This window comes from Neovison vison, chromosome 1 (genome assembly GCF_020171115.1).
Source record: "Neovison vison isolate M4711 chromosome 1, ASM_NN_V1, whole genome shotgun sequence".
Taxonomy (NCBI): Eukaryota; Metazoa; Chordata; class Mammalia; order Carnivora; family Mustelidae; genus Neogale; species Neogale vison.
This window is the reverse complement of record NC_058091.1, coordinates 117662897-117676255: the sequence shown is the minus strand read 5'-3', so window position 1 is coordinate 117676255 and position 13359 is coordinate 117662897. Positions and strand designations below refer to the sequence as shown.

General features: G+C 42.7%; 1 pseudogene; it reads left to right on the top strand.

Annotated features, from left to right (window-relative positions):
- Positions 1-12606: 12606 nt before the first annotated feature.
- Positions 12607-12950, top strand: LOC122910295 (annotated as a pseudogene).
- The last annotated feature ends 409 nt before the right edge of the window (positions 12951-13359 follow it).

Sequence of the window (13359 nt, the reverse complement as noted above, 5' to 3'; positions counted from 1 at the left end):
AAGAGGGGACAAAGAAGATTCTGGCAGCCGCTTAAACATCCAGCTTGGTTAGCCACATCTCACTCTACCAGCAATACCTAAGAGGTCCTTGTTTCTTCCTGCCCCGGGGTCTTTGCATGTGCTGTTCCTTCCCTCTGGGATCCTTCCCCTTCCTCTCCTTCCCCTCCTATGTCACTGACTCCCTCTCATTCTTCAAGTCCAGCTTGCAAGATCGAACCTCCTCAGGGAAATGTCTATGAACCTCATTCGCTTCTCTCAGCACCCCCTATGTTGTCTTCGTAGCCTTCACCACAGCTTGTAATTATATCCTTGTTGGCATAATTAACTTTATTCAGTGTGGAACTCTACAGCCGGACTGTAGGCTCCCTGAGAGCAGGCACGGTCTGCATTTCATTTACCACTGTGGCTGGAACATAGTGGATGGGCAGTCCCTAAGGGTAGCCTGAGCAAATGGGCACAAACTGGTGTGCAGCTGCATGGAGGACCCGTAAGAATGAGCTACTGCTCCCCCCACACACTGGAGAGGCCCAGCAAACTGTGTCTCTCTGGACCCAGTTTCAGTAACCAGCGCCTGTCTTTCTCTTTTTGTCTCAGACACGTTTCCCCTCTTTCCATCTCTCCTCTGTCCTGGGAGTCTTTTAAACCCTCAAAGACGATGTCTGAGAGAGAAGGAAGGGTGTTCATTCAGGGTCCTTTGACAGGGAGCTTCTCCCCCCAAAACCCCCCACCCCGCCCCGACCCTGAACCGGAAGGTGGCGATAGGGGGCAGTGGCAGCCTGGGAGTAACTTCCAGAAGTAGGCTGCCAGAGAGAGAGTCAGTCTCTCTCTCTCTCTCTCTCTCTCTCTCTCCTTCTGCAGAGCAAGCCAGGGTCAGCAGCAGCCCAAAGCCACAAAAACTGACTTTAAAAGTCCTCCTAAGAGCTGCGTCTTTCGACTCCCCAAAACAATCCCGCCTTGTGCCCCAGGACACGGCGCGAGTTACACACTTAAAGCAGTTTCCACAGAACCGCATTCAGTTGGTTTTAAACTCTGGGGAAAGCTGGCAGCCTCTTTGTGGGTTTTTTAAAAAAACTAGTTAGAGGGACAATTAAACCTTTATGGGCCCCAGAATGTACCTATGCAGACATAAATAAGGATCATTCTTCATCACCAGAGAGAATCCACTTTCTGGCAACAGAGATATTTTTCTGCCATCGTAGGACAGAGCTATGCTCACACACCTGAGAGCCTTTATGATGAGGGCAGGTGATGGGGGCGGTCAGCATGGGCAGAGGTAGAAACTTTGACTATAAGTTCTCAAAATGGACACATTGCAGGCCTTGGGCTTAGCTGGTCTTAAATAAATCACAAACTCCCATAGCCTTTCCAGAAAGCAGCCCAGATTTTGGGCCAAGAAAACTCGTCTTACTGCCCTCCCACCCCACCCCCTTGTGTTACTTTGGGCCAAAATGGTCCATTTGTCAAAGAGTCCTGACTCTTTTATTCCCACTCTTACAACACAATACAATGCATTCACGTATTTACAGTGCAGTGTCCTTGAATGGTCGGATGGCTTTTTTTTTTTTAATCCAATAATATCATTAAATGCACCAGGGGGCTAACTTCTTAAAGGAACCTTTGAGTAAACTCTTTTGTTAAGTGAATCAGTCTTTTGTAAGGCAAATCATCAGCCACCAATTTGTTTTCCAAATCTGAGATTTCACATAGGAGATTTTCTTCACCAGGCCCACTCTAGATGGTGGCCTGTACATTTTCTTTTATTTTCCTTTGGTCAAGACAAGCTCTTCCTGAATAGACATTATTGGGTAGGGATGAAGGAATCTCAAACACTTGAGAAGTAAATCAGTTTCAATCATTCCTGTCATCCATAATTCTCTAGAACCACCAGCCTAAAGCAAAGTATAATGATCTCCCGGCAAAGAATCCAGCATAGATTTAAAGGCCAGTCTATTTGAAGTCAGTTTCAAAGGAAATGCAGAGAACGGGGCTTTGAAAAGAAAAATTATTGTAGATTTTTTTTAATTGAGGCAAAATACATAGCATAATATTTACCATTTTAACAATTTGTGAGGGTACAATTCAGTGGCATTAAATAAACTAAATTCACAATGTTGTGTAACCATCACCGCTATCTATAGCCAAAACCTTTCATCATCTGCCACAAAAAAACTCTCCCCATTAAACAATAACTCCCCCGCTCCTCCTCCCAACACCCCTCCTTCACAACCCACGAGAACCTCAATCCCAGTTTCTGTGTCTATGAACAGGGGATTGTTTTAAACTTCAGCTTTACTTTGGGCCTTTCATTTCCTTCCCCTGGTGTGGTGGGAGAATGGAGAAAGTGTGGCCACCCTCTTTTCACCTTGTAGACTCTTCCCGCTGCTGCTTCCTGCTCCCCTTTCCTCCACCTACCGGGCCCGGAGCTGAAGCAGGAGTCAGTCCCGGACAGAGGGAGAAACTGGCGAGGGGCTGCAGCCCTCAGCAGGAACAAAAGGAGGTCACTGGGTCTGAGTCTCCCTTACCAGCTCAGGAATGGCAAGAATTTTCTGACTTCAATAGTCTGAGGAAGTAGGAACATGATGAATCCAGTGGCTGTTCTGGTATCTGGGGCCTACGCCTGCATGTGGCCTCCTGCTGAGCACCTGTCAGCTTCTGCCTTACCTACCAAAGATCAGTCAGGGCTAAGAGAGGTAGGACTGTAGGAAGAGACATAGAGGGCTTCCTTGGGCACCCACAAACTCCATGCTTGGAATTTCTAACCCTGAAAAACACAGGCGAAACCACTCACAACCCCTGCAGAATTTACATTTCTTGTACCCATTGGTGGCCAACAGAAGCACACTCAGAATGATTCACATCCTAGAGTTTGGGGTTTGCTTTGTTCACAATGCTTAGAAATTCTCAAAGGAGCTTCCCCTCACCCCCCACCCCCACCACACTCTGCCTGCCCCCTTCCCAACACACAGCTCAGGGTAACAGGAGACTTGGCTTACGAAATCTGATTTTTAATTGTTTCAAGAACTACTTGGGGACCCCCAGCCTCGCCTTCCCAACCCTGGGAACTGTGAGTCTGCCAGGGCCCCTAGGGCAACTGGGGCAAAGTGGTTTTGTGGCACAGAGAAACAGCCATGGGTGGGGGGGTGGAGAGAGAGGAATCACCTCAAAAGCAGGAGAGTTGAATTCCTTCTGCTGCCCACTTGCTGGTGACCTTGGGCAAGTCCCTTTACAGCTCTGTCCTCATTTCCCTCAACCTGGGTGGGAGGGCTCTCCAACTATGAGAACTTACAGGAAGAGAGAGAAACAAGGCTTTCTGGTATTTGGAATTCTTGAACTAGGAATCCAAGTCCTTCGTTTCCCATCAGTGCTGACATCAATGGAGGAACGGCAGCAGGGATGTAGGGGAAGAGAGTTGGGGAAAGAGAAGAGTGGACGGGAGTACTGTAGGTGTGTTTTAGGATGGATTGAGAATAAAGTTTTGGTTGGATCTTCATGAGAAAATATTCGGCAGGTAGGCAAGGAATAAGCAGCTGGAACCAAGGAGCGAGACTGAGACAAATAGATAACAAGAATAGAGTCTAGAGTCATCGTTGATGAAATAGTCTTAATAATACCAAACAACACACATCAAATGCTGAGTATGTGGCAGGCCCTCGGGGAGCCGTTCACATGGATGTGCTATTACTATTCTCACAACACCCTTATAATGTCGTTAAAAAATACAGTTTGTGCACCTGCTATATAGATGTATCCTGCTCAAGGTCACCGTCACACAAGGAAGAAGTGGTAGTACCCAGACTTGAACCCTGAGAGTCTGACCTCAGAGCCTTTGACCAATCTTTTCTTTTTTAGATTTTATTTATTTATTGAGGGTGGGGTACAGGAGCAGAGAGGGGAGGGAAGGGGCAGAAGGAGAGGGAAAAGCAGACTCCCGCTGAGCAAGAAGTGGGGCTCTCAATCCCATGGACCCTGAGATCAGTACCTGAGCCAAAGGCAGATGCTTAACTGTCTGAGCCACCCAGGCACCCCTTGACCAGTCTTTCATACAACCTCCTAAAAGGGGAGGTGGAGGAAAACAAGAGAAAAGCAATACAGGTGAAAGACAGAACCTTGGCAAATACCTGCAAATAGTGGTCCTATTCTTGATCAACGGTGATGTAAAATCAGATTCTGAGATGAAGATGTGGGTCGGAAACAAACTGAGAAGCATCCAGGTGTATCTAGTGATGCTATCAACTGGTCTGGCTCCGCACGCGTTCAACAGTAACACTGAGCGCTTACTGCGAGCCAGGCACTGTGCTAAGAGGCATCACCTACATTATCTCATTTAGTCCTCTCGCAAATCCACCAAGAGGTTGCCCATTTCATAGGAGAGCCACGGGCTTAAGGGATTTAACACCAGCTGGAAAGGGTCAGGATGGGGAACTCAAAGCCAAGCTGTGTGTTTCTGGACCCAGCTCCAGCAAGCCCAAACAGTCTTTCCTGACTGCCCCTCAACAGTCACATAGCGAAACCACTGGACATTTCTGGAATGTTTTGTCTAAGGTTACTCCCTTGAATTAGCTTGTAGTTGAGCCCAGTATTTGAAGTCAATGCTTCCGGAAGTTGCTAAAGGGTTATCAGCTGCCTGGAACCAATGTTTAAGTTTACAATGTGCCTATTTGAGTTAATTTGACCCAATTAGAATAAAGCAGTGAGTCTACTTTCTGGACCCCGAGACAAGCCCAGAGAGGTCCTGCCACATTCACCTCCAAGGAGCACCCTGATTGGTTCAAGGGTAATCCCCTCTCCCTTATGGTGATTGGTCCAGAGAGAGCACGTGACACAAATCTGGCCAATGAGGCACAATAAGAGGTCAGCAAGCGGTTCGATTAGTCTACTTGCCTGCTTCAGTCTGGAGGGAGGGTTTTTCGCCTCCACTTTGTGGGGCTGTGGTGGGAGCAAGAACTGTCTCCAGAGACTGTCAGTACCAGCCTCACTACTCAGAGAGTCACAGGGAACCCTGGCAGCCCAGCCTCCTGCCTAAGATTCCCCAGCATCAAGCCAATACATTTATTGTTTAAGTCAGTGTGATTTGGGGTGCTGACAGCCCCCAACTCCCACTGGAATGTGAGCAGTATGAAGGCACAATTCATGTCTCTCTCCTTACGTGGTGCCTCCCCAGCCCTTATTACAGAATTTAGCACTGAGACATAACTCTATGTAGGCGAATGAGTACATGAGAAGAGTAATGAAAAAACAATAAAGTGGACTCAAAAAATACTACAGCTGGAAAACACTTTTAAAATCACTATTCCAAGTCTTCTCTCTCTTTTCTTTTTTTAATAAGACAATTTTTATTTTTAAGTAATTCCTACACCCCTTGTGGGGCTCGAACTTAAGCCAGGGAGACCAAGTCACAGCCCCAGCTCCATCGATAGAGCCAGCAGGGCGCCCCTCTCTCCTTTCTACTCTCTGGTGAAAAAAGAAGCAAGGGTTGCTGTATTAAGTTAATGGTAATTTTCCCTCTTAATTAGGGCAGACATGCTTTAGTCCCTGCAGCGGGAGCCTTCAGTCTCCCTTAGGCAAGCATCCCAGAGGGGCTTTGATGCAGTGCCCAGACCAAGCTAGAGAACAAGACACCAGGAAGCACTCACTCCCGGGCTAAATAAAACCAGCATCTGTTGAAGATAGAAATGGGGACTTAGTAAGAAAGATATACAATTATACATTAGAAATTTAAGTTACAAAATATCTCTGAATGTTGGTTAATGTTTATTGTTGGCCATTTTTCATGACTAAATTATAGAAAATACATTGTTCTAACTCTTTCTGTCTTTAGAATGGAGAGCTCCATCTGCATCCCTCTTTGAACCTAGGGCTGAGACTATCCACCGCTTCCCTTGCTGGAGGTACACATTTCTAAAAATCCAAAATTGCAAAATGAAAGATGTGAAGCATTGGTATGTACGTCCCCGCACATTGTATTCAAGTGTTCTTGTATGTACTTTTTATGTAATATTTTATTCAAAATCAACTTTATTGAGGGGCACCTGGGTGGCTCTTGACTTCGGTTCAGGTCATGATCTCAGGGTGGTGAGATCAAACCCTATGTTGGACTCTACACTCAGCAGGGAGTCTGCTTGAGATTCTCTCCCTCTCCCCCTCCCTTTCCCCCCACTTGCTCAGGCACTCTCTCTCAAATAAATAAAGCTTTGTTGTTTTTTAAAGATTTTATTAATTAATTTGACAGAGAGAGACACAGGAAGAAAGGGAATACAAGAAAGGGGAATGGGAGAGGGCGAAGCAGGCTTCTCACCAAGCAGGGAGCCCAATGCAGGGCTCGATCCCGGGACCCCAGGATCATGACCCAAGCGGAAGGCAAATGCTTAATGACTGAGCCATCCAGGCACTGCTCAAATAAATAAATCTTTTTAAAAAATAAAATAAATAAAATAAACTTTATTGAGGTATAATTTTCATGGATAAAATGTGCCAACTAAGTACACAGTTCAATGAGTTTGGGGGTATTTATTTATTTATTTGACAGAGAGAGAGAGTGTGTAAGAGCAGGAACACGAGCAGGGGGAGTAGGAGAGGGAAAGCAGACTCCCCGCCGACCAGGGAACCCAATGTGGGGCTCCATTCCAGAAGCCTGGGATCATGACCCAAGCTGAAGGCAGATGCTCAATGACTGAGCCACCCAGACGTCCCTAGTTTAATGAATTTTGACAAATGTATGTACCAGATAAACACCACCACCACCACAGTCAAACAGAATACCTTCATTATATCCAAAATTTCTTTGAGTCCATTTTCAGTCAATACCCATCTCCTTCTCCCAGGCCCCAGGCAACCATTGATCTAGTCTCTGTCACTATAGATTAGTTTTACCTGTTCTAAAACTTCATGTAAATGTAGTTATATAATTGTATTAGTTACATTTATTTATTTATTTGAAAGAGACTGTCTGAGCAGGGTAGGCGGGGGGAGCAGATGGAGAGGGAGAGAGAATCTTAACCAGGCTCCAGCAGGAGGTGGTACTCCATCCCACCACCCCAAGAATATGATCTCAGCTGAAATCAAGAGTCCGACTCTCAGCTGGGCCACCCAGGTGTTCTAACACTTTTTTTTTTTTTTTAAGATTTATTTATTTCAGAGAGAGTGTGTGTGCACATGCGCAAGAAGGGGAGGGCCAGAAGGGAAGAGATTCTCAAGCAGCCTCCTTGCTGATCGTGGAGCCCTGGGGCTCTAACTCCTGACCCTGGGATCATGACCCCAGCAGAAATCAAGAGTTGGATGCCCAACTGACTAAGCCACCAACTGACCAAGCCACTTTTTTAAATGTTTCTTTATTTAAAAGTATTAGGGGGTACAGTATGAGGAAGGCACACTTTCAAGGCTTCTGGGAGAACAGAGGTTCCAGAAGGAATGGCTGGGGGAGAAACACATGGAGGGCGAAGGTATCTGGGGGCTGCCATCTAATACCAGAGACTGGGAGGCTTACACAACAGAAATTTATTTTCTCACAGTTCTAGAGGCTGTTCTAGAGGCTTAAGGTGTTGACAGGTTTGGTTTCTCCTGAGGCCTCTCTCTTTGGTTGCAGATGGCTGCCTGCTCACCGTGTCCCTATATGGCCTTTTCTTTGTGTGGGCACATCACTAATGTCTCTCCCTCTTTTTTTAAGGACACCAGTCCTACTGGATTAGGTTCCTATAATCCTTATGACCTTACTCAACTTTAATTACTTCTTTAAAAGTCCCTGTCTCCAAATATGGTCATGTTGGTTAGCGCTTCAACATATGAATTTGGGGACACAATTCAGTCCATAACACTAGTCTTTTGTGTCTGTGACTCACCATAACATCTATGTGATTCATCAGTTTTGTGGCACTTATGGGTAGTTTTTTCCCTTTTGTTGCAGAGCAGTAGTCCACTGTAAGAATATACCACAGTATATTTATCTATTTATCTACGATGGATATTTAGGTTATTTCTAGTTTTTTCTATTATGAATAAAGCTCCCATAAATATCCCAGCCTGTCTTTTTGTGGATATATGTTTTTATTTCTCTCTTGGGTAAATACCTAAGAGTGGAGTTGCTGGATTAAATGGTAAGTTTAACTTTATAAGAAACTAAAACATTTCTCCAGGGCAGCTGTCTCATTTAATACTTCCACCAGCAGTGTACACAGAAGTTTCCATTGTCCCCCATTCTTACCAATACTTGGTATTGTTCATCTCTCTCTTTTTTTAAAAGCTGTTCTAAATAGTGTAGGTAGTGGTTTCTCACTGTGGTTTTAATTTGCCTTCCTTGATGGCTAATAATGTTGAGCATCTTTTCCTGTGCTTATTTATCACCTAGATGTCTCCTTTGGTGAAGTGTCCATTCAAAGGTTTTGCTTGTTTTTAAAACGGGGTTGTTTTCTTATTATTGAGTTATAAGAGCTCTTTACATATTTACAGCTCTTTACAACTTCTTTATCAGCTAAATGATTTGCATAAGTTTTTCTCCCAGTCTTCAGCTTTTCATTCTCCTAAAGATTTTATTTATTTAACAGAGAGAGAGAGAGAGAGAGCACAAGTAGACAGAGTGGCAGACAGAGGGAGAGAGAGAGAAGCAGGCTCTCCATCGAGCAGGGAGCCTGATGCAGGGCTCGATCCCAGGACCCTGTGATCATGACCTGAGCTAAAGGCAGCCACTTAAATGACTGCGCCACTCAGGCACCCCGGGTTTTCGTTCTCCTAATAGCAGAAGTCTCTCATAGCGCAGAAGTTTTTGATTTTGATTAAGTCTGGTTTATCAATTTTTCTTTAAGGATCATGCTTATCTTAAATAAAGACAGTTTTACTTCTTCCTTCCCAATATAAAATGCCTATTTTTTTCTTGCCTCATTGCATAGGCTAAAACCTCAAATACTCTGTTGAATAGAAGTGATGAGCAGTATCTTTTATCTTGCTTTTCATCTTAGAGGGAAAGCAATCAGTCTCACTATTAGATATGATTTTAGCCATAGGTTTTTTTCTTTTTTTAAAAGATTTTAGTTATTTATTTAACAGAAAGGGGGGAGGGGAGAACAAGCAGGGGGAGCTGCAAACAGATGGAGAGGGAGAAACAGGCAGGGAGCCCAATGTGGGGCTCCATTCCAGGACCCTGGGATCATGATCTGAGCCAAAGGCAGACACTTAATTGACTGAGCCACCCAGGTGCCCTTAGCATAGGTTTTTCATGGATGGTCTTGATCAGATTGAGGAAGTTCCTTTCTATGACTAGTTTTCTTAGCTTTTAATCAGGAATGGATGTTGGTTTGTTTCTCTATTTATTTCTTTCTTTTTTAAGAAACAGAGAAGGCAAGATGGGGGTGGAGGAGCAGAGGGAGAGGGAGAGCAAGAAACTTAAGCAGGCTCCATGCCCACCACAGAGCCCACCACAGGCTCCATCTCATAACCCTGAGATCATTACTTGAGTTGAAATGAAGAGTTGGATGCTTAACTGACTGAGCCACCCAGGCACCCCGGATATTGTATTTTTGTCAAAAGTTTTTTTCATCTGCTAAGATATTCATTTGGTTTTTCTTTCTTATTTTGTTAATATAGTGAAGTATATTGATTTTCAAATGTTAAGTCAAACTTGCCTGCCTAGAATAAACCCCACTTGGTCATGATGTATTTTATCTTTTTATGTACTGCTGGATTTGATTAGCTAGAATTTTGTTTGAAATTTCTCTATGTTAATGAGGGCTATTGGTCTGTAGTTTTCTTTTCTTATAAATGTGTTTGTCTCATTTCAGTATCAGAGTAATACTGGCCTCAGAATGAGTTGGGAGGTTTCTCTCCCCTTCCATTTTCTGAGTTTGTATAGAATTGGTATTTTTTTCCTCCTTTAATATTTGTCTAATTTATCAGTTAAGTTGTCTAAGCTTGGAGTTCTCATTAAGGAAAAATTTTAAGTTAGAAATTCAATTTAAATACCATTTAGGTTATTGATTCTTACAAAATGAGTTTTGGTAGTTTATCTTTCAAGGAATTTGTCCATTGCATCTAAATTGTCTAATGTATTGGTATTCGTTGTTCACTGTTGACATTGACAAAGCTGTTCATAATATTCTCTTATTATCCTTTTTTTTAAACAGTAAAATCTATAGTGAGGTCATTACTGATATTGGTCATTTGTGTCTCCTCTTTTTCTTACTGATCCGTGTGGCTAAAGGTTCAGCAGTTTTATTGATTTCCTCTTTATGAACTATCTTTTGGCTTCATTGATCTTCTTCATTGTTTGGCTGTAGTCTATGTCATTAATTTCTGCTCTGATCTTTGCTTTTTTATTTCTTCGGTTTCATTTGCTTTTCTTCTTCTAGTTCCTTAGGTAGAAGCTGAGATTATTGACTTGAGACCTTTCAAATACTCATTTAGTAGAGTCCCACAAATTTTGGTAGGTTGAATTTTCATCTTCATTCCATTCAACATACATTTGGGGTTTCCCTTTTGTATTTTTATTCCACCATGGCTTATTTAGAAGGGTGTTGTCTAGTTTCAAAATATTTGGAGATTTTCCAGGAATCTTTTTGTTATTAACTTCTAACTTAATTCCACTGTGATGAGAGGACATATTTTTTGTGACTTGAGCCTTTTAAAATTTATTGTGACTTCTTTTATGGCCCATAATATGGCCTATTTTGGTAAATGTTCCATGTGTGTTTCAAAAGAATGTGCATTCTGCTGTTGTTGAATGGAGTGTTCTATAAATATCAATTAGGTCAAGTTGATTGATGGTGCTGCTTACCTTCTATACCCTTGATTATGTTCTACCTATCAATATCATTTATTAAGCAGAAGTGTTAAAATCTCTGCTATAGTTGTGATTTGCATGTTTATCCTTGGCATTCTGTCAGTTTTTGCTTCATGTATTTTGAAACTCTGTTATTCAGTGCATAAACTTCTAGAACTAAACTATCTTGATGAATTGACCACTTTACGATGTGAAATAATGTATATATTTTTTGAAATTATATTCTTTATACATGGCAACATTCTCTGCTCTGAAATCTACTTTTTTCTGATGTTAAATAATCTACCTTCCTTCCTTCCTTCCTCCCTCTATCCTTCTTTCTTTCTTTTTCTTTTGGTTCATAACTATTTTTAATTTAATATTTCATGGACACCTTTCCAAGTCATAGACATCTTTTTTGAGATATAATTGACATATAATGTTATGTTAGTTTCATGGTATAACAAATTGATTCAATTCAAAATGGTCACCACATTAAGTCTAGCTACTATCCACCACCACACATAGTTAGATTTTCTTCTTGTGTTGAGAACTTTTTTTTTTTAAAGATTTTATTTATTTATTTGACAGACAGAGATCACAAGTAGGCAGAGAAGCAAGCCGAGAGAGAGGAGGAAGCAGGCTCCCTGCTGAGCAGAGGGCCCGATGCGGGGCTTGATCCCAGGACTCTGGGATCATGACCTGAGCTAAAGGCAGAGGCTTTAACCCACTGAGCCACCCAGGCGCCCCTCTTTTTTTTTTAAGATTTTCTTTATTTATTTGAGAGAGAGAATGAGAGAAAGCATGAGAGGGGAGAAGGTCAGAGGGAGAAGCAGACTCCCCATGGAGCTGGGAGCCTGATGTGGGACTTCTGGGATCATGCACCTGAGCTGAAGGCAGTCACCTAACCAACTGAGCCACCCAGGCACCCAAGAACTCCTTTTTGAAAGATCTGTTTACTTATTTTAGAGAGAAGGGTAGTGAGGGGAGAAGGAGAGAGAGAATCCTAAGCAGACTCCCTGCTGAGCATGAAGCCTGAGGTGGGGATGGATCCCACGACTCCAAGATTATGACCTGAGCCAAAATCAAGAGTTGGATGCTCAACCAACTGAGCCATTCAGGTGCCCCCTGTGTTGAGAACTTTTAAGAGCCACTCTCTAAACAATTTTCAAATATACAGTACAGTACTAACTATAGTCACCATACTGTACCATACATTCCCAAGTCCATCTTTCTTATTAGTGTTAGCATGGTACACCTTTTTTCACCCTCCTACTTTTTGACACATCTGTGTCTTTATATTTATTTTTTTTCCAATTTATTTATTTTCAGAAAAACAGTATTCATTATTTTTTCACCACACCCAGTGCTCCATGCAAGCTGTGCCCTCTATAATACCCACCACCTGGTACCCCAACCTCCCACCCCCCCCGCCACTTCAAACCCCTCAGATTGTTTTTTAGAGTCCATAGTCTCTCATGGTTCATCTCCCCTTCCAATTTACCCAAAAGCATATACCCTCCCCAATGTCCATAACCCTACCCCCCTTCTCCCAACCCCCCTCCCCCCAGCAACACACAGTTTGTTTCGTGAGATTAAGAGTCACTTATGGTTTGTCTCCTTCCCTATCCCATCTTGTTTCATGGATTCTTCTCCTACCCACTTAAGCCCCCATGTTGCATCACCACTTCCTCATATCAGGGTGTGTCTTTATATTTAAAGTGTGTTTCTTGGACAGGTGCAGAAATCTTTATAGTCTAGGGCCTGTTTCCCTGTAGCAGCTCCATATTGGTAGGGAAGGAGAAAGTGCCCCGGATCCTTTCAGGATTAATTTATTCAAAAGAAAAAACAGAATACTCAATATGCAAAAATCTTGTCAAGAAAATGAAGGAAAACCACAGAACATGCCAAAGGGCAGACCTCCATTCGGAAGATGTCCCACAGGAGGCGGAAGGAAACTCTCAACCTTCCAAAGAAGGTGAAGCTGGGAAGCAGAAGGAAATCTTAAAGGAGGGCCGGCCCAGGCTGGCCAGGGGTTTAAAGAGGACACTCCTGTGAGGCATTTGGACCCTGAAGAAATGGTAAGAGGAATAGATGAGTTGGAAAGGCTTAGGGAAGAGATAAGAAGAGTAAGAAACAAGCTTGTGATGATCGGAAGCAAAGACATTCACACAGACTTCCTTACCCTATGTGATTTAGGCCTTGAATTCTTTTTTTGTCTGATATTAAAATCTGGCCTCTTCTTTCTTTCTGTTAGCATTTTCTGATGTATCTTTGACCTTCGTTTTACTTTAATCATATGGTGGAATTTTGTTTTAGGTAGCTTCCCTGTTACCACCATCTCACTGGATTTTGTATTTTTGACCCATTCTCCAAGTCTGTTTATCAATTGGAAAGTTTCTCACATTTGCATGAAAATATATTCTTTGTATATTGTAAAGTCATAACAGGTTACAAAGTGATATATTGAGTATCAGCTCACATACATAAAATTAAATCCCAAATTTGAGTTCATGTGTGTTAACACATACAGACATATATCAAAAATGTAACTGTTTATTTCTGTGTGGCATGAGTTTTTTCTCTTTGCTTATATGTGTTTTTTCATGAACACA